Below are 21,644 nucleotides of genomic sequence, written 5' to 3'. Positions count from 1 at the left end.
CTCTTGCTCTTTCTTCTTCTTATTATTATTATTAAGAAGAGAAAAGAGTTAATGTTACTTAGGATGTGGATTGTTGGTAAATATGCAACACAGCAATGGCATTGTTGGTGAAGTGCCAGTGGATCATAAGCAGTGAGCTAGAATCTGTTGTGAACTTGACAGCATTACTGGGGCAGTATCTTCAGCTGATGAGTTGATCTGTGTTGAAAAGGATGAATTTGGGTTTATCAGAAATAAAGACTGGAGCAGTAAATCCTGGGCAGCCTTTCTCTTTACGGTGAGGAGAGAGAAGTTCCAACAGCACAGGCATGAGGCAGAGAGAACTCTCTGTGACATATTACCATGAAAAGCAGTGATCTTTTATAAAACTGCAGCTCTTTAAATCGTTGTCTCTGCACAGCGATTTTGTCCTTTTTTCTCCTCCTCCTCCTTTAGCTCTGTTTTGTCTTTATTTACATTCACAGTATGTCCCATTGCTTGGACTCCAGCGGTGCTGCTCCTGCCCTCGGGTGGGTCTGGATGCATCCTGGTGTCCAAGTGCTTTCCACCTTTCTGAAGAACAACTGTAGAGATCTCTTTCACCTGTAGTCAGTTGCAGTCACTATTTAGAGGCAAAGGAACAGTTCAGCTGTAGAAGTCATCTCACATGGATCACTGGTCTGTGTGTCTTGGGTGGGTTTTTTCATAGTTACGTACACCTCTGCAACAGCAGCTGCTCTGCACAAGAGCACAGTTTCTTACTTCCCTGTTCATTCAGTTACCCCTTGTGTGGCCTTTTTAAACTTGCTCTGGTTGCTCTTCTCTCCTCATTTGCATAGTGTTGTCTTATTACTGAGCATCTATTAACCAGAACTTGACAAGTGGTGGGAATGCAATTAGGGGGTCAGCAAACAGGAGGCTGCCAGGAGGCTTGCAGTGCAGATCAGGCTGTCTTTCAGACAAGGCCCACAGTAAAGCTTTTAGGCCAAACTTCTCACAATTTGGTCTCTTTTTTTTATTGTGATTAAGTGGAGACTGCTATTTTCTAAAAGCAGAACTGGAGCAAATTGATGGTGTCAAACAACTGAAACTTTCTTACTCTAATATATAATTTTCCTTCTGTCTCCTAAAATATTAATTTTAGGCCCTGAATAGATAATAAAGACAGAGAACAATCTTCCTGTCTCAGCTGGATGTGAGAGCAGGGTGTACTTTCTGTTGAAAAGGAGTCACAGTCACTGCAAAGCAAAAGGCAGCATGAAAGCAGGCATCAAAGAAGACATTTTACCCTAGAAACATCTCATCCTGGGATTTACCAGAGCACTTCAGCCATTCCCATCTGTCTGCTCAAAAGCCTCATCTTTGTGCAGTTTTCTCTGAAGGCTGGATATTAGGAAAAACTTTGAAAGAGTGGTCAGGCATTGGCACAGGCTGCCCAGGGAAGTGGTGGAGTCACCACCCTTGGAGGCGTTCAAGAACTGTGTAGATGTGACACTGAGGGATATGGTTAGTGGGCAATACTGGTGGTAGGTGGACAGTTGGTCTAGATGATCTTAGAGGTCTTTTCCAACCTTAATGATTCTATGGTTCTATTTTATGATTCTGTGAAAGAAAACCAGTTGAATCCAGGTGTTTGCAAAAGGAGCTCAAAGTCTGAGGGTGCACATTTTGGGACAATGTGACCTTTATTGCCTGTCTTCTGTACCATGGTGTGCAGGTGTGAGCTAAGTGAAGCTAAGTATCTCCACTTAGCCGCTGTGGAGAAAAACTACCAGTGTCCCAGGTTATTTCAAAGTTCATGAGTTGAGTTTCTTTTTTCAGGAAAGTAATAGGCAGTGAATGCCCTAGCTTTTGAATATACCCCAGGGGTTTGACTTGATTTGGCACAAGTTCCTGAAGGCCATGGAATGCATATTGTAGTGGTAATATCTGCATGCCCAAGAAGTCACGATCGTCTTGTTAATGACGAGTGGAAAGCAGAAACTTGCTGCTGTTCTTTAATCATCCAGAACTGGAGAATCCAACCAGACCTTCATATCACTGAGACAGATAATAAACTGATAGCTACCATTTGTCATGGGGCCTTGTAAGAGACTCAGCCAAATCCTTTGGCAGCTTCCCCAAGCTTACTGAGATGTGGGCTTGGGTAAGTAATGAGACCATTGAAACAGCTGGCTCTAGCAAATAGCATTGAATTGAGTTTTCACAAGTTAAAATGAATGGAAAGATAAGTACAAACATGCATGTAAGTCAGGTTCTGTGTTTGGAAGGGACAGACTTCATTAGTCTGATCCCTTACTTTATCAAAGTCTGTAGGGTGAGCAGCTTGAATATAGAAGAGGTTGGAATATGGAAGTTGGGTTTGATTTTGCTTTTTTCTCTCCAAATCAGAAATAGTACAAATTTGGAATGTGTATCTGGAGCCAAGGGAGACATATTGGAGAACAAAGCAATGTATTTAACTGACATTTTAAAATAGAAATGAAAAAGAATGTCCCTAAAATTTTTGGGGTAGCTTTCTAATGAAAGAGTCAAGGACAAAAATTATAAGTACTTCTGATGTGGAATTTGACAGGTATATTCAAAGGAGCTGAATGTGGTGCTCGAGATAAAGAAGGCATGGGGCTTGCCTAGTGAGTTCTTTATCTGCTTGTCACAATTGTCCTACTCTTGGTGCTGTGGTACCAAAGCTTGTGCGGGCATCAGTGTAGCAAATAGCATCACAGAAATACTGCCTTGTGTGAGCTCAGGCTGGAAATCGGTCCCACAGGCTATGTCTGGGCTAAGGAGCAGGAGCAGGGCATGGCTGAGAACACCAGCAGTGCTGGTTGAGGGCCAGCATGCCCTGGGATAAGTGGCACTGGTCCCTGTGGCCAGCCTGGGCTGCTCCCAGTGCATGGGTCGCAGAGTAGTCTGGCAGTATGGGGGGAGGAAATACTAGAGAAGAATATTTCAAGATAATTAAATCCTTTTCAGTGTAGCATACTTAACCCTGGTCACACGGGCAGAGGATAGCCTGAACACTTTATGTATGTAGAACAGTAAGAATTTTGCTGTAACCGATGCCCTTGTGAATGATAGCACAAGTCAAGGAGAGCGGAGAAGCCCTTCAGAGGGCTGTATATTGGCTGCGATAGAAGCAAGGACAAGCTGAACTTGAGATGTGGTGTAGAGTACCAGGGAGGAGGGTAAAAATGATAGCTGCTGCTCTTGAATTGCTGTGAAAACACTTCATAACAGCAGTGCAGCTCTGCCTGTGACTCACACATGGGTGGCCCTTCCTAATGCCCCTCACAGGTGGTACCTCCCGGCAGCAGTGAGAGAGCTCCCTTTGGTAGCTCCACAGCCTCTCTGGGATGGCTGTATAACATCAGCCCCTCCCCAGAGGTAAGGAAGGATGATGCTTGCAGTAATGCAAAACCATTTCATCATAGAGTGGCATTTTGCTTGCCTCACCCCTTTTTTTCCCTCCTCTTTCAAAAGTTACTCGTAATGATTTATTAGAGTGCTGCCCTAGCCCTTCCCAAAGGGCTTCTGTTTAAACCTGTGTTTTCATCTCATCTACCTGTTTTACAACAGTTCATTCTAAAAATGTATAAAATCATGAACTCCAGACAGTTGTTGATAAGGATTCCTGATAAAGTAATTCTGTGCATCTGCTGCCAGGTAGTCTGGCTCCAGAAGTATCCCTGTCTCATCTGTGGGCTTTTGAAAACAAAGCTGAATGACCTCTTCATTTGATTCTGTAACTGACTTGAGTTATAAAGTAATAATGAAATACCCTCAATCATAGCTCAGAGGTGCTGATACAATATAAAGCAGTTATCAAATCCCCAGGAGCTGCTTGCTAGGTTTGGGCATTTTGCTGAGGATTTTGGAAGGAAAAGCGGAGTTCAGGAGACACTCAGCAGTCAGTGAGAGAGTTAGTGACTGAGAGAATAAGAAAGGGAAGAGGGAGACCTGCACCCCCAAAATGATAAAAACAAACTGAGAACAGGGGTAGTAGTAGGAATAATTCTTTCTGTGAGAACAGTTTCCTCACCGCTGTCCTTTAGAAAGAATGGGTGAATTAGTTTAATTACAAGGAAGCATTTCCTTGTGACCATAAAAGTTTGGAAAGGCCATTTTATCAACATCATAGATGTATGGTAATTATATTTTCTCATAGAAAAAGATTAGATGATTATGTACTTCATGCTAATGCTGAATTCAGTATTGTCTCTGTGCCTTCAAGTTTGGAAGAAGAACCTGATGTTCTTGGGATAGAAGTGGTTTTCTGACAGCTGCAGTTCAGAGGTAATATAATGCATTATCATTCTTATGTAGCAGTCTATCAAATCAGCCTAATTTTTATTATTTATTAATTATTATTATTATTTTTTCTTACATAGTAATTCAAAGGTTGGAAAGAAGTTTTAAAATGCATATGTTCTTCTCACAGTAGTGTCTCTCCTATTCTTGCTTTTGCTTTAAATGTGTATTCCCGTTGGGTCCAGTTCTTTCTCTTTTCCTTTAGTTCTTGACTGCTTTTCTTGGTGGTTGCTGGCTGTCTTCTGAGCAATCCTATCATCTGGATATCTTTCCATCCTCAGATGGCTACTTCTTCCTTGTCCATTTCCCTGTGAATTTTATATCTAGAGTATAGGAGAAATTAAATCATATGCTTTTGGAGGGAATTGAGGAATTGGATTTTTTTTTTAATGGTGAGATGTCCATGAGGCTGTGGACCAGGTTCATAAGGGAGATGAAGCTCGGTATCTCTATAATCTTAATGTTTTACTGGGAAAAGTACTGTTTTTCAGTGATCCATGAGTAAGAGGGGAATTTGATGGCAGCTACTCTGTCTATTTGAGTGGGAAAATAGGTTTAATTGAATGGGAGCTTCTTGTGGCAGTGCCTTTCCAAGAGGACTATCCTCAAAATTGCTTTTAACTCAGAAGTTGGCTGTAAGAGGTGAAGTTAAGTTAAAAAGACATAGAAACAAGTGAAATCTTCTCTTGCTCATTCAAATCTTTGCGCTGTAAATGTTTTACTTTGATTTTGTGGGGAAATTTTCAAATTCCCTTAGAATGAAATGTAGCTGCTCCATGTCCGTCTGTCTTGAAATAAGTTCTGGTTTCGGTAGTGTCTCCTGTGACATTTGTGTTTCTCTGTGCTGTAGAGAATGCTCAGCAGTGAATAATGTAGTTTATGCCATTTCTCAGTGTTTCTGATTATTACTCATTTGGGAATGAATCTGTCTCTGCTTTAGATCATCTATGCTTCAATTTTTTCCAATAGTCCATGGATGTGACATGCTATTCAGCACTGAAAGTTGACTAAAAATATTGGTAGGATTTAATGGCTATTGCATCTTAATTGTTGCTATTTTAGTATGTGTCTAGGTTAAAAATAAGTTATGACTGATATTTTTCTCTTTTTAATTATTATTATTTATTCCACACTCCTCAAATTGATTCAGTGATCCCAGAGTCAAGCTGAGTTCATTCCTTTTCACTCAATAATGCAAACTTTTCTGAAGAAATTATGTCTTAATTACAATTGTATAGTGCCCAACTCTTATCAAGTTCTCAGCAATAACCCTGTAGATCATTTGAGACTAATTCTTATGGAAGAATAAGTGTTGACATTTTCATAGCAGTGGTGATAATTAATTCTTCTTCGCTTCCCTAGCTTGTGCCATCGCAGCTTTGGGAAGAGTGATGTAGCTGTGCTGTTCTGGTGGGGCTGAGGGACAGAGAAACCTGAATTTGTCACATTAGGTCCACAGCAGAGGATTCCCAAGTAGGAGGTTGTCTTCTCGTAGTCACTGCTTCAAAACAGAGTAACACTTTACATGTAGGCTGAAACTGGGCTGAGCAAACTCTAGGCATTTGGTTTTTTTCCCCTATCATCTCAGACTTCCTAGTTTTCTCTTTTTTGATGGAGAGACATCTTGCATTTTTTCTTGAGATGACTTGGTTTTTTTTTGCCCATTGAAGTAATTAAACGGCAATATAATAGGATTTCAGGGTTATGGCTTTTATTCTCCCAGGGAACCAGTGTTCGTGCATCCTGGGTTGAATCAACGCTCCATAACGTAGGCGTTCTGGTTTTCCTATAAACTAATTCACTTCAGTGGAAGGGAAGAGATTTGCAACTGAAGCTTGGAGAAAAGCTATTTCCTGTAGGTATATTTGCTAACGATTTAGAGAGTTGCATGTCCTACATATCCTGCCCTGTCTAGTGGAAACACTGTGCATCAGCACTTGAAGGTCAGGGATCTGAAGGAATCCAGGGATGTCACACTGCAGGAAGCTGAAGATCATGGATCTGCTTTCACTCAGCTATGATGTAAAAATGCCTGACAGATTAATGATGAATTTTTACTCCATCTCATTGAAAAACTCTTATGATGGCTTGTAAGAACAGAAGAGGGGACCTAACAATGGATATTTATATTTACTATCGAAGATTGTAAATGGGAAAATAACGGGTTGGGAGAGACATCGGGCAAAAAATTAGTATGGGGTCTTTAAAATTTCATGAATTCCAGGTGGAAGGAGACATGCTGTATCTCCTAATAGGCAGTGGTAGTTCTTACAAAGTGTGTGAGGGTTTGTGTTACACAAGAGGCAGCTGACGTTTCTGTGCTGCAGAGTTCTGGTGTGATGGCTCAGTGCAGCCGGCAGCGTGTGGTGTTTTGTTTTCTCACAAAAATACTTGGATGGATATTAAAATAACAAAGCAGGTGACTTTTATGAAGCCATTGTAGGGCTTCTGGATCAAAGCAATAGCTAAAAACTTTTCAGTAGGCAGGGTTTCTTAGTTAAAAGTGGATTTCACCTTAGCTGTGTTATCATTTACCCCATAGGCAATGCAGAGAGCTGAAGCAAGTTGAGGTTTGTCAAATTATGTCAGATTTAGTCAAGTACCCTGCTATGCAAATTGCTATAATGTTATGTATTAGAAAGGAATTAACATTTTCTTACGCAACGATGTATATTTTTTTAACGTTTTAAATCCCTAAAGGAATTAACATTCTGAACATTGTGCTGCTTTTTGGAAGTGCCTTTCAGTTGTGAAGGTGATGTATTTATTTCCACATCTGTTGCTTTCAGAACTTAGAAGACAGGCTGCTCTACTGTACAGCCTGCGTGCAATGTATCCCCCTGAAATTTGTGGCAAATGTGGAAGTACAGTTGAATTTCAAACTATTTTCTTAAAAAAATCAATTTTCCTGTGAGCTGTATATGGAGATGAAGATAATATACCAAATCTGTGGGAAGAAGGGGGGTGGCTGGGATCTGGACCCATCTCACTCTGTGCAGTGCAGGGGCATCTTCCCCTAAAACAAATAAAGTGAGTGATAGTGAGCATTGTGATCGGCCTGAAAAGTAGTTTATGTATCTGTTGTTGCTTTAACTTACAGCTTTTTGACTTTTACTGACTATATATGTGCATTTTATTACCTAAGCATCAAATAAGAATGTTTTGAATGGCTGCAAGTGAATTTTGGCCAAATAGAGAGGACATAGATCAGTAACATCATTCACTGACAAATGCCAGAATTACAAAGAGAGCCAGCAGAGCTGAATGAAGGCACTATCCTGCTCTTGCATATGGTATAGCCATAACATTTTCTCCCTTGCAAATCGGGAGAAGACATAGTGTGGGGCAATACCCATGTATTTGTGCTTATACCAAGCAAAACTTTGTTCACAATGGGGGTGTTCTGTGTTTAGGACAGGACTTTTGGCCTTGGTTAATTGTTCCAGAGGCCGCATCCAGCCTGGATACTGGAACACTGCAGCAGGGAACAGAGATGCTTTTGCTTTGCTGGCTGCTGCCAGCTGGTTTTTGTGGCACTGGTTAGCATGGGGACAACTACAGAGAAAGCTTTTTGGCTGGTCTGAGATCGTAGCTTGGAGCCTCTGGCCAGTATCAATGGTAGTCTTCCACATTCAGACATAGGGGAATCATTTCTCTGTTGCACAATAACTTTGTCATCAAATTGGATGATGCTACAGTGGAATGTTTTAAGCTGATTCAGACAGTGAGACTTAGCTGCAATTGCAAAGGAAGTAATTATACCCATTAGGAATCTTTATGTGACGAAATATGGATAAGCAGTGAAACTTGGGCTGGATTTAAGACTGTATGCTATCACCCAGGAATTTCTGCTGTGACTTTTTTAAAATTTACTTTTAATTTGTCTCACTTTGGAATGTGTATTATGATCTCACTTTTAACATCACCTCAATGTTTTAACTTAAAAAATCCCCTGATATTTTGACAGCATACTTTATTAGTGAGTCCTTTGGTTGTTCTTCCTGGTCATTGTAGGTTAGACTTCTAGAGTTCTGTATTAAAAGTCCTGGTTTGACAAAGTGTGCCAGGAGCTGTGTATGTGGTTTCAGATAGGTGTGGGAATAGATGTTTTCTACCACCTCTGGGGCTGGGCACTTGGGCTGCTTGTGGTAGACAGCAGCCTCAACGGGAAGGCTCCAGCAGCCTCTTCTGGTGTCAGAGTATGGTTATGTTGGACTCTGTGCTGCATTGTGGCATTGTGGTTAAATTTGACTTATATGTACTTCGTGTGTGTAGTTCAGAAGAAGATGAACGTATTTTTATATAGCTCTGTACTAGGAAACCTGCTTTCTTGTATGACTAACTTAAGGGTGAGCCATGTTGGGAAGATCGAGAGAAGAAAACCAACAGTGCAACAATAAAGCACTTCTAATTTAGCTACTTCTAAACAGTGAAATGTAATTCATTGAGTACATTTTTATGCTCTCTGGGTTTTAGAGGGTCGGTGTTAATAAGTAGCCAAGAACATGTCAGATGGAGAGGGGTGCTGGCTTTTGACATCTGCAGGTTGGTGTCTGCAAGTACTTTTTGGAATAAGTGACAGAAAAATAGCAGCGAGGACTCCCACAGATGTGCACATTACTGTGCTTTGTACCCATCCTCAAAGTGGGAATTTCCTTTGAAGAAGAGACCTTTCTGCTCTGAACAGCTTGTCCTGAAAATGGAGAGAAATACTAAAAATAAAGTGAGAATTGCAACTTGATCATTCCCCAAGTGCTATCTGTTCCCTTAGCAGTAGCAGAACTCACTGTTATAACAGAAGCCCAGCTGTAACCCAGAACTTCTGTGTCGAGAGCAACTTGAAGAAATGGAAGAGTTCTAGGTTAGGAAGGAGCCTCTCACAGACTGACTGCAGCAGAAAATCTGCGTGTTGCTCCAATGCAAATACTGCTGATAGGTTTGAGGGATGTGGGGACAACACGGTTGGAAAAGAACTTGCCCTTTTGCTATGACATATTTTATTTTCTGAACTGTAAAAATAATTTTACTCCCCATCTCTTCCACCATCTTTCTCACTAAATTACAAGAATTTGAATCCTGTAACCAGGAGAGAGAAAAGCTTTGAATATAGGTTTCAAAAATAGTAGCTTGAAAAAAAATCTGTATCCATCCATCTATTTCTTTGTCTACATAAATTCACCTAGCAGCATATCTGTAGCCTACTCTTTCTTTTTTTCAAATCAGATCTGTGCTTTCAGGAGACTTTCCTGGTTTGGCATATGTTTGCCGCACAGAAGCTTTGGAAGGAAATTGGTGTTAGAAAAAAAGTGCTAACCACAGGCTTCAAAATGGAACAGCTTGGAGGAAATGGAGCTGCCTGTACTTTGATTTCCATACCTAAACCTGCACTCTGGTACAGAACTTTCACCTTCTGGAGAGAGAGTGATTTAGTGAGGTGAGAACACGGGGGAGGCAGTTTCTTTTTAGAGTTTTTTCCTCTTAGGAACATAGCTTAGTTCCTGAGAGTTATTACTCTCATTCCTTACATTAGAAGAATAGATTTTAGCCCATGGATTTTCCATGTGTGGTTTACTTTTTCTCTGATGTTGTTGACAATAGACTTGCAATTTAATATTTATACGAGTGAGCTAAGATGTGTTTTGCTGCTTGCAAGCTATTCTTTCCATCAAGAAATAGAGATGAAGATCAGTTTATTTTTTGAAGAGGTTGATAACATTGCTATACTGAGCTATTTTCCTTATTTGCATCAAAATCTTAGCAAGCCTTTTTTTCAGGCGCTATTATTCTGCTTCTTCCTCTCTCTCTTTACAAATCACTGTCACATGAATTCAAGCGTAAACATTTTTACATTTACAAACGTTTTGTAGCACTCATAAAAACATGGCTTTTTCAGCTTTATGCAACCACCTGCCATTCCACAAGGAAGCCTAAGTTCATCTCTGCTTTGTATCCTGTGATGTCTTGAAGTCTATCGTGAGCATATGTGTGATGTGAAAGGTCTGTCAAAATGCGGAGCATTTCAGTCTCCAAAGACTCCCAGCTTTCCGCCTCCAGCACGTTCTGCTGGCTCAAGGTAATGCTTTAGTCAAGGCTGGACACGTCCTGAATTTTTTAATCTTCTGTCAGAAAGTTCCTGTTTAAATCTGTCACAATCTTCAGCATTTGTATGTCCCTTCTGAACACGTAATAATAAATTCATGCTTAGTTAACTATTTGACTTTTTGGGGACAGCTCTCACTATAGATTTAAAATTACTTATTTTCTAAAATGGCTATTTGAATTTGAATTTGGGAGTGATGCTTTCATGTGGAGATGCTAATTTAGAGCAGAGGCCTGGCTGTTGTGGCTTGCAACTCTGCTGCCTACAAAGTCTGTTCTTTGAATCTGAAATTTCAGCGTGCTGTTTTCCTAATGCCTTGGTGGCTGCCGCTGAACCTGGGAATTTTGAAATGTTCAATTTGGCTGTCTCCAAATTGGCAGAGCTTTGTGAGACCTGTGTTGTGAGCAGTCCCAGCTGGTGAGATTTGTACTTAATAGGAATATTTGTGGAAGAATTGTTTTACTCAGCAGCTGTTTTTGTTTCATAACAAATTGCCATTAAAAAGTCAATGTTTAATGATAAAAGATGGGGGAGGTTCAGAAGCATGAAATCCTTCTAAAGGTGAGTATCTGGATGTCTCTGTTAATAGCTGCAGTTTTAGACTGATTTCCAAATTCAGTATATGTTACCTCAGAACATCTCTGCCACTTCAGGGAGTACTCAAATTGCAAATAGGTAGATACTGATTTATAGGGAACAAATACCGTGCATTTGTTATACAACCTTGGTGTCTCACATATCCATCTAGAGAGAGAAGCAATTGGCTTCTCATTTCCTGTGTTTCACATTTTTTTATGAAGCAGAAAGAAGGTTGTGATGAACTGCTGTAACATCTTGTTTAATACATATGTAGAATCATTACACTGAAACTTTAGCCCAGTAAACATTTCAAGGATGGTTACCTACAAGTTGTGCTGGCATCAGTCGGTAGCCTTGTGACACAGAAATGTTTTTGACCTCTATAATGGGCATAAGGAACTTTACCATTATTTTAACCTTCTGGGATTTTTTATGCCGAGTTCAGTATTTGTTTGGAGGTTGATCTGTCTGAGCGAGACCACTAACTAACAAAAGTAAAATTAGATGGCTTTTCTAGAGAGAACTATTTGTATATGCAAGTATGCCTGTTCCTTGGCTTGCTCATATTAGATTACTTGCTGAATAACTCTGCAAAACAAATTTGTGGAAGGTCAAGATGGGTGAGAGTGATTTACTGTAAACAGGGAGTGAAGGTGATTTATGCTGTCTGTTCTCTCCATGTGGCAGCTGGGGTCATGCCTGCTGACTCTGGTGCCTGTGATAGCTGGGGGCTGTGCTTGTCTGCTTTGCAGGATCATTTCTTCTGGCTTTATTTTCACGTGCTTTCTCTGCAGGAGAGGCACAGAAGGAAAGATTTCTAAGAGTGTTAATGTATTGCATGGACAGCTGAAACAAAATCCTTTGTGCAAAGCCTGTTCTGTTGTTGGTATGCTCTTCTTGTCACCCTAACTCCTATACATTTATATCATCTCTGCCTTTCATGAGTCTGAGCAAGTACAGATTTTATTTATGTTGTAGATTTAGCTGTGTTCATGGACCTCTTCTGACTGCCTCTAAGTGCATGTGTGCCACCTCCATGGCATGAACCTAACCACCTGCTGCAGGATGTCCTGCAGTGAACTTGGTGAGGAGCATAACATTTTACATGAGAAGCATTTTTGTTCACTATTTTGGATACTTAATGAGCAAGAAGAGTGCTGGTGAATAGGGAGGGACAGGAGAGCTAGGGACCCCCATTCCTTCAGATCAGGGAGGGAAATGAATTTGAGTTTCCTACGCAGCTCAAGACTGCAGCATCCTCTGAGCAGCCAACCACAAAGGTTGTAGACAGGGCAGGTGTAAGGAATGCTGCTGCGGTCTCTTGCTTGTTTTGGGACTAGACATACAGTGGATGAACTTGGGAATGCATCCCGGGTTGGACTTAGCATGGAAGATTATGGAGCAAATCTCCATTTGGGAATTCCTCCAGCTCTAGGGAAAGAGTGCTCTGAGCAGCCTGAAGGCTGTCCTGGCAGGTGAACTAAATGGCAAGGGGACATCACTTATTTATCTGCTTGTCAGTAACTTTTTGCCTCTGTCTTTTATTGCTGGCCACTGTTAATTATTTTTGCGCTTGAGCTCCATGTTAGTGGTTCATGCTTTCCGCCTTGGATGGTTTCCAGAAACCTCTTTAGCCCTTATTATTGGTTTTCTTTTTTTTCCCCATTCATTTTGTATTTCAAGATAATATATATATAATATATGTAGTGTGTATGTATGTATATACTTAATCAAGTGCTAGATAATTGTTAACATTTAAGAGTATTTATATGGAATAAGGAAATATATATTCCCCTGCCAACAGGGGAGAAATTGATTGATCTCATGCTGTGAAACAAATAAATAACTGGGGAGAAAAATGTTAAAGCTTGCTGGTGATAGTAATTGGGTCAAAGAATCCTTCTGTATTGCATCAAGCTCTCTGTTACCTACTATATGGAATTTAATTGGAAAATGTTTAAGAATATGAAACCTTAGACTCTTCAGCCAAAACTCCCTTCTAATGGGTGAGAAAACCAAGTGGATGTTAAAAAAACAATTTGGACAAATTTAATTTAATTTGTATCTTATGAAAAGAAGCAATAACATCCTGGTAGTTAGAATCAAGTAAGTATTGTATTCTCTTTAAAATATTTTGTAAGCATTAATGTTTTTTTTCTCTAGCTTTGTGATTTTCTAATTGCATTGTATTACATTAATACATAATCTATGTCCACTTTGAATATGTGTTTTAGTGGAGAAATGATTCCACTATGTAAATGAAAATAAAACTAAATTTCATCATTTTAATTTTCAGAACCAAACAGTTAAGTTTTGAACGATGTTAGCTAAAGATGTTTTTGGCATGGAGACAAGAACAGTAAACTTGACTTAAGGAAATTAAAAAAATAAAGCACGAGTGTATAAATACCTAATTCATCATATTATCAGATTTCTGTACATGTAAGCTACTTTCTGCTGCTAAGTGTGATACGTTGTCACTTAATTTATAAGAATAGTATTTATTTTATTCGCAGTTTACTTCTACGTTATTAACTTAAATAGGATAGAAATAACCTTATGTGGGAAAAAAAATGAAGCTGACTAGGGCTGGAATCCGTACTTCATTTTCCATTTTATTTACTAGTTTTTGTTCTTTATGTTTCTCAAAACCAGAGAAGAAAATTTTAAACGTGATTCTACTTTGTAGCCTGATAAATAGCATTAATTCACACTTACAGATTTTGCTGACCTCAGTAGGTTTAGAGATGTGGCAAAGGATGCGTTTTAGCCTTGCAAATCAAATAGCAGTGGAATTCTATTTGTTACTGTAGTATAAATTGGGATATTATAAGTCAAAATTATACAGGTGTTCTTTGGAAGTAGGTAGGATCAGGGATTTTAATTTGCTTGATGACTGACTGGAACCCATCTCAGCCTTCCGTTTTGGCGTATTATGAAGCTGTGGAAACATCCTTTTCTTCAAATTCAGAAGATAAACACAGGAAACAGATTTTTTGAATGAGAAGCTGCTTGTTGCTGGGCTTTGGGATGAGCAGGCATGGTTACTCACACGGGTTTTCTATGTGGGGAACTTCCCAGCAGCACCAGTTAGAAACCTCACAATGAGGGTCTTCTGCGGCACTCTGAGCAGTGTCTCCAGGAGGTCCCCATTCTCTGCTTGCTGTAGAGAGGATCTGCTTGCAGCCATGTAGAGCCATGCTCAGAGCCAGAGTATGTCTTCTGCCCAGTCCTGAATGTGCTTCTTCGTTTGAATGACCTTCATTGGCATGGTCATCTTAGGGTCATCTCAAGCTTTGCGTCAATAGAGAACCTTTAAGCACTGGGTAACGATGCATTGCCTTGAAGGCATGAGAGCCAAAAATGTAGTCCTGGGTGGCAGTGGGTGCTGCACAATTGTCAACGGTTTACGGGCATTCGGCCCGGTTCTGTGATGAATGGGGTGGGGGACCCACAGACCCACGCCCTGGGAAAGGGAAAAGGGAAAAAAGGATAGGGAGATGGGCCTGAGAGCAAAACCAGCAGCAACAATCTGAGGAGAAACAAACTAATTTACTAAATAAGATAACGGAATGCAAAATAACATACTATAATACAATATATTTACAATTTAAGCTGATAAATCCAATACAGAGAGAGAGAATGTCCAAAAATCAAGGTAGGCCTTACTCTAATACCAACAATAAGACGGCTGGGGAGCTAGATGCTGCTAGGATGAGAGACTGGCGGAAAGAAAACAAGGTCTTGTGATCTGCGAGTTTTTATCTTTCCCTCTGACCAGAAAACGGTAACAGAGGAGCAAAGTCCCCTGGGGAATGTAGTAGTCCTTCTCTTCTGAGAACCAGGTACATACACTACATGATGTTATGATGTGGAATACCAATAACCGAAAATCATAAAACCATGACAGCAATCCCACTGATGTACCCAACAAACAGATTAGAGCACCTGCACCCTGGGATGTGTCCCAAAGCAACTTGCTCATTTCTACGAGAGTACTAGCCTCGAATTATCACTTGATTCTACTTCCGATAGTTTTACAGATCTTAATCATAACCATAGTGCTCTGGTGGTGATTCTCTCCCAGGCACTGGCTCAAATTTCTATTTTGAAACAAAGACACTAGTTCAGTCAAGAGCTGAAGCAGAAGCCAATTTTCTGTTTTCTAGCATGGCTGTAGTACATAACAAGGAAGCAGCTCCATTTTTATCAGTTTGTAAAAATGATAAAATGGAAAAAATCCAAAGCTAAGCTACTTGTACAGCACAGAAACATCCAGTTCCCTTTTACGCTCAGATGTTGAGTAATTCTGCAATTCGTTTTAAAGGAGGAAAAGAGTGTAGCTTTTCTAACTCAGCAGATTTTTCAACTTACTTAAACAGTAAGACATGTAATTGTTGTGATTTTTAATAAGATGACACTGAGTAAGAGTAAAATAAATTGGAAAAAAAAAAAGACTCCTGTGAAACTTGCAATCATTTTATAACTAATCTGACAAAATTTCATTTTTTCATTTCTGACATATTTTACAATAACCTTGTAAAACTTAGTGGAGGTGGAGTGGTAGAAGATTAAACATATAATAAGGGAGAAGAACCTTTCTAGCAGCAATGTTTAGAGAGTGCTAAGTGAAAAGCCTTCAGCGGAAACATAAAATTAATGACAGTACATTCTGAGAAGATGCAAAAGATCCAAATAAAAACATGACGGGTTTTCTACAAATGAACATGGACAATGACTTTGTTAGCTATGGGAAACATGGGGAAAAGATAACAACAAATAAAAAGTTGATTTTTTTTCCCCATTGATACTAGTTGCTCAAGTAACTTCCAGAAATGGAGTACTGCAGATAACATTGTAGATCTTGCTCAGCCATATCCCTGAAGACTTGTTGGGATAATGACACAGTTTAGGAAACTGCCTCCAGTCATTTTAGGAAGTGACAGGCACTCTGTTGTAAACTAAGCTGTTAAAAACTATTTTAACCCATCAAGTGGGAGAACGCTTAGGAAATCACAGCTTTGTTAAGTGTGGGTAGTGTAGGTTAAGGAAAAGAAGTGGTACTTCAGCCAGGTGGAAGAGAAAGAGCTAACTGACTGGGACTTGAAGTTGTTCCGAAAGTAATGCCTCCTGTTTATTTCTGTGGAAGCTACAACAGATACAAAGAGCACAATAACACTGATGATAGAGCAAATTCTCAGCTACAAAACTATTTTTCAGCATAGTCACCAGCATTAGTTATGCGTTTTTGCCAGTGATGAACTAGAGCCTGCATGCCATGTTCCTAACAATCTGCATGGCCATCCAGAACATGGCTTGTCTATCAAGTGGCTGTTGCTGCTGATGAAGTGCACGTTCCACTGCCTCACTGTGCTCACATCCTCTGTTTGGTCTTCAGAAACATTCAGCAAGCATCAATGAATGCCAGTAGGTGCCATTTTTTTTCTACATGGAGGAATTCAGTTACATCCCATTGTTTCATATGCACTTCCATGTCAGATGCCATTTTGTCAGACTCCCCCTCCGCTGCCATCTGTCACACAGCAACAACATGTAATGAAATATTGATGGGAAGGTTCAACTTCTACTGCCATCCCACCAACATACACCTCTGGCATCGTAGGCCAGTGTAGATAAATAGGAGGCATTACCTGTGGAGCACCTCACATATATATCTACATATATTTCTGAAGGAAATGTGAGAATTGTCAGCCTCAGAATTTTTGTGAAGTCTTCTACAGATTTTCAACAGTTTTGTGATTTCATTTAAGATGTTCAAGCTGTGTTTTACTTTTCTTAGGAAATTACAGCGGCCAAAATTGTCAGATAGCTGCACTGTTTGTATCTGGGCACAGAATAAGTGTTCATTTTTCCTTTCTGGCAGCAGAAGCATGGAATAGGTGTATACAAAAAGCCCATTTTTATGTGCTTGTTAACCATTCTTGGATCTTTTACTGTTTAAAAAACAGGGATGTGTCCTGTTTATGATTAGCAGAAATTATTTACAAATGGATGTAAAAGAGAAAGGAAACATCTCTGGAAGCTGCTTTGCAGTATGGAGAAATAATATTTAAAGAATGGCAGTAAACGTGAAAGCTAATTATTTTGAGACCAGCAGTTAGAAGTAAAAATTAACTATTTCAGTGTCTGCCTCTTGTTACCTACTGACTTTGAAACGTTTCATTGATGAGCATTCTCTCTCTCTTTTTGTGTATATGTATGTATACACACACATATATATATATTCCTGCATCAAAATAGCTAACATTTAGTAGAGGAAAATACCAATCAGCCAAGGATAATTAGTAGGAAAGCATGCATAGAGTGCAGTTTGCAAAGTAAAAGAGCTAAACAAATTAAAAGAAAAAGAAAAATGAAAAAAAAGAAGGAAAAAGAAGGAAAACTACATCAACGTCAGTGATCCCTGAAGTCTAACTTCTGAATATTCAAGCAGATTGGATATTATGAAGAGCTGTCAGTACTTCAGAGCTATGGATGCCAAAGCAATTATATTTGCAAACCTTGAGATACATCAGCCTAGTTTTCTACTCTCTGGCTTGGGAGCAGAGAAGCAATTTGGCTGAATCTTTAGGCAATTAATGTTGGAATTAGCTCCAAGCTGAGAATTTTAAGGAGTTTAAGAAACTATGGCCAGATATAAGTGAACTCTTTGGCACTTTTGAAAGGTTCATCATTTCTGAATTGGGCATTAGCTTAAAATTGGCAAAAGCAGCACTTCAAAATGGGAGTGGAGATAAAAGTGAGGCTCTGATGTGCTGTTCCTGCCTTAGCTTGGAGCCCTCACAAAGGATGAACTGGTGGAGCTCTGGCTGTGACAGCACCAGAACTCACAATCTAAGGACAAGGTGACCTGCTGGATCTGGGGAAGGTGACTTGGGAAATGGAAGCTTTCTGACCTAGATTCTTTCAGCTTCCTACCCTGCCCTCCGTTTAGGAAAGGAGCAGCTCTCTCCTAGTTGACTTCTTAAATGATGACACGGGCTGTCTGAGATAGTTTTGTAGGAGCATCTCATCTGCTGCAGAGAGCCAGAGTCTTTAGAGAAAGGCTGTAGCATTCAGACAGGCAGAATTTTGGACAAACTGTGTGAGCTGCTACTTGTTCTGGCTTTAACTGATGAGAATCAGGAGGTCAGGGGAAGGCGGCTTGGTCAACCCTCTAGTTAAAAATTGACTTCTAATTTTTTTCAGTACAATGAGCTGATGTCCAGGAACAATGAGAAAGTAAGTACTGTGACATTCAAAATTGAATTCATTTGATGGATAACTTCCAATCAGTTGCAGCAAGGTGCTGCTCTGTCATTACAGAAGATAAAGATCTGGTCCGAACAGAAATTACTCTTTAAATTTTAGAATATGTTATTAAAAAGATGCTCCCCTCCCATGCATTTTTAAGTTGGAAATACTTTAAGGACTCCTTTCAAAACCTTCTCACCTAACATTTGTCTTATGAATGACTGCATGATAAGGGAAATCTTTTCATAAACCTGCTCAAGAATTTGCAGTCTGTGTAGACTGCCACAGATGCTGTGCAAGAGAGTAGGTGGGAGTAGGTTAACAGGAAGCAGCCTAATTCAAGTGTCATCTCTGATTTCCACTGATGTGGGAATAGTGTTAGTGGGAGTAATTTGAACATACAGAAGCTGGGAGAGTGGAAGGGAGTGAACATGACAAATCCTCACACTCCTTTTCCTGCTTGAGTATCTGTTGTGTAAGTAGCATCAACCTAAGTGAACTGTTCAAGATGGTCTGATTTTGATACAGGCAAACACAGCAATTTATTTATTTTCATTATCTGTCTTGAGATAGCCAAAATATAGCACGTCCCTGGGGAACAGCAGGGAAGGTCACTCCTACAGCAACACCCGACAGCGCTGGCCAAAGTCTGGGAAGGTGTTCACCCAGTGCCAGAAAGAGGTGTTTGTCTTGAGTATACCCTAAAAGTATAATTTGATACATTGATAAAATGCTCTGAAAACAGGAATTAATGTTGCTTTGTGTCAGTTTTGAAGCTTGTAATTTGGATTTTAATGTATTAGTAGTAAAGACTATGTACGAAGGTCTGTGCCTGAGGAATTAAGTGGCATTTGATTGCAGAGCTTACTACTGTTAAATACATGCTTATGGCTTATCTGATTTGGAGTTTAAATACAGATGTGCTTAAAAATAATTTCAAATCCCTTTATTTCTAGTAGTCCTTTCTCTTTTGTCATTTAGACAAAAGTGACTAACATTTTCACAACAAAGTTTGGCTGTGTTCCTTTCAGATATACCTAGTACCTTGGTCAAGTGTGTTTTGTTTCATGTTGATAGAGAGAGAGGTATATATAAATATATACATTGTAATAGAACTAAACTCATGCAGCACAAGTTGTCTTTGTCTGATGTCTCTCTCAGTTCAGGAGCTCATGAAATACGGCTGTGAATTGTTTGCATTTATATGGAGATCTTTTGACATTGATGAACACGGAAGGGACTAGTGCCATCACATTTATTATCTTCAGTGACACCAGCAGCGAGCACAGTCTGATCACTTGGGCTCAAGCAAGTCTTGCAGGAACACTTTCCATTCTGACCCTCTCCTAAGGTGACTTGAAAATGTGATGATCCTTACACGACACACAGGAAAGATACTTCTGCTTTTCCACTCAACCTTGCAAATCGCTTACCAGGAATTGTTGAAACATTTCAGTGCAGAGAAGCCATTCGCAGTATTTGAGGGATGAGGGTTTACTCAGTTCAGGTTTACCTTGTTCTAACATACTATAAAATACTGGCAAAGGTGGAGACAAATGAACTTTTATTTATTGTTCTGCTTTTTCCATTATTGCATGGCCAAAGTAAACCGCAAACTCTTGTGGTCAATAGCTTATTTCCTCGGTGTTAAAGCTGTGAGACCCAGGCAAACTTTTTGCCTCGATGTGGAGTGATATTTTAAGATACCCAAGTGAGTTGATGAATTTAGTTGACTTTTTTTTTTCTTTAAATATCATTAGAAGCTTTCTATTTGTAAGTGGGGCACAAAGAGCTAATATTATCCAGGTGTTTATACCAGGCTTGGACTTTAAAGAGTTGTAAACTAACAGCTGGACTAGTTTTAAAGAAGGGAGCTAGTACGTGACAATTCTGAACCCAAATACTACGTACTGTCAGTATTTGCAGAAAATATATATGACTGCAAGTAAATTAGTTGTAATACATGCAGTATATAATTCTACATTTCTGGTGGATCAAGACAGGAATTTGATTTAAATTTTTCTTTCCAACTTCAAGAGAGTAGAAGTTTGATTTTTGTGCTTATTTGGCCTCTGATGATTTAAGGTTTGATTCCCATTGCTACCAGGCACCTCATGCGTAACCTTGGGAAAGTAATTTCATCAGTGTGTGATTTTGGTTCCTCACTGAATTCATAACAGTAGTAAAATGAAACCTGTACGTGATACACTATTCTGTTTATGGATGGGTACTTCTATCTAAACATAAATTAATTATGCAACAGAAAAATGAAAATCCATTCTGTATATGGGTCATAGTTTTATACGGTGGTATATTATGGAATACATATACTGACTACATTTATAAGAAATAATGGTGTGAGTGGTGAGGGGGGGAATGTTGGTCTTTTTTGTTTGATTAGAAGATTTTTAACTAATCTTTATCATTTTTGAAAGAACTTCTATGCAGAATTTGCCAGTGCTGTATGCAAAATTTTACCTATAATGATTTTCGATATTACAGTTCATTCCAAAACACCAGTGATACACCAGACTATAAGCTTACAAAAGCACAATTAATTTTAATTAAGGAATGTGCAGAATTTTCTTTTGTAATATTTGGCTTTGCACAGTGAGTGAGCAAATACTCCTCTGAAATCTGAGAGACTGTGATGTGAAGTAACAAAGAGTAACGAATTGAATACGGTACATTCAGAGGTATTAATAATACATGCAGATCACTTGGTATTTTTCAAATGCTTAATTCCTTTCCTGTCTAGAAGGAAGGAGAGAATGGAGATGTACAGTGTAGGCAGGAGTAAGTGGTGGATGATTGCAGGACTGTGCTCTGAGTAGAACAGCACAGGTGATGAATTTTTGCCCAGTCTTGGTTTGGGGCTGGTTTTATTGCATACTAGGAACTTATGGTACAGAAGAAGTGGGGCTGGCCTCTACAGATATCTCCTGGGTAGAGCTGTATGGAGTTTTGGGAGCACAGAAGTAGGTGTAGAAACACAGATCGGTGCATGTGGTTCTATCACTTGGATCCTTCTCAGCTCCCTCCAGAAATCCCCTTTGAATCTCAAAAATGAGATGTTGTATGATGTATGGCAAAGAGATGCAGTAAGAAGTTACAGACCAGAAAGGGAGGAGGGCTGGAAGGGCTGCCTGGCAGTCCCAGTATACTCGGCATTAGTTTTCAGTATCATCTGAATGTTGGTAGTCTCCCTGCACTCTGCAGTACTGTGATTTGTCTCTGGCCACAACAAACTTCAGTCATCCTCATCCCTCATCTTAGCTGTGCTCTGCAGGATGCAGTATTGCAGCAATCCCTGTAGATGTCCCTTCTGAGAGGCTGTTTTTTTCAATTTCTCAATGTTTCCCGTCCATTTTATGTGGAAAAAGATGAGCAAGGCTGAAGATTTCAGTGAGTGCAGGAGGTT

At 39.6% G+C, this 21,644-nt stretch overlaps 1 protein-coding gene across 1 annotated transcript in view; it reads left to right on the top strand.

The window, feature by feature from the left end:
• KIAA1217 (KIAA1217 ortholog) overlaps positions 1-21,644 on the top strand; it is a 354,365-nt gene that overhangs the window by 41,936 nt on the left and 290,785 nt on the right. The gene's annotated exons all lie outside the window — the stretch shown is intronic.

This window comes from Numida meleagris, chromosome 2 (genome assembly GCF_002078875.1).
Source record: "Numida meleagris isolate 19003 breed g44 Domestic line chromosome 2, NumMel1.0, whole genome shotgun sequence".
Taxonomy (NCBI): domain Eukaryota; kingdom Metazoa; phylum Chordata; class Aves; order Galliformes; family Numididae; genus Numida; species Numida meleagris.
The sequence above is the reverse complement of the archived record's forward strand: the minus strand, read 5'-3'. Positions and strand labels throughout refer to the sequence as shown.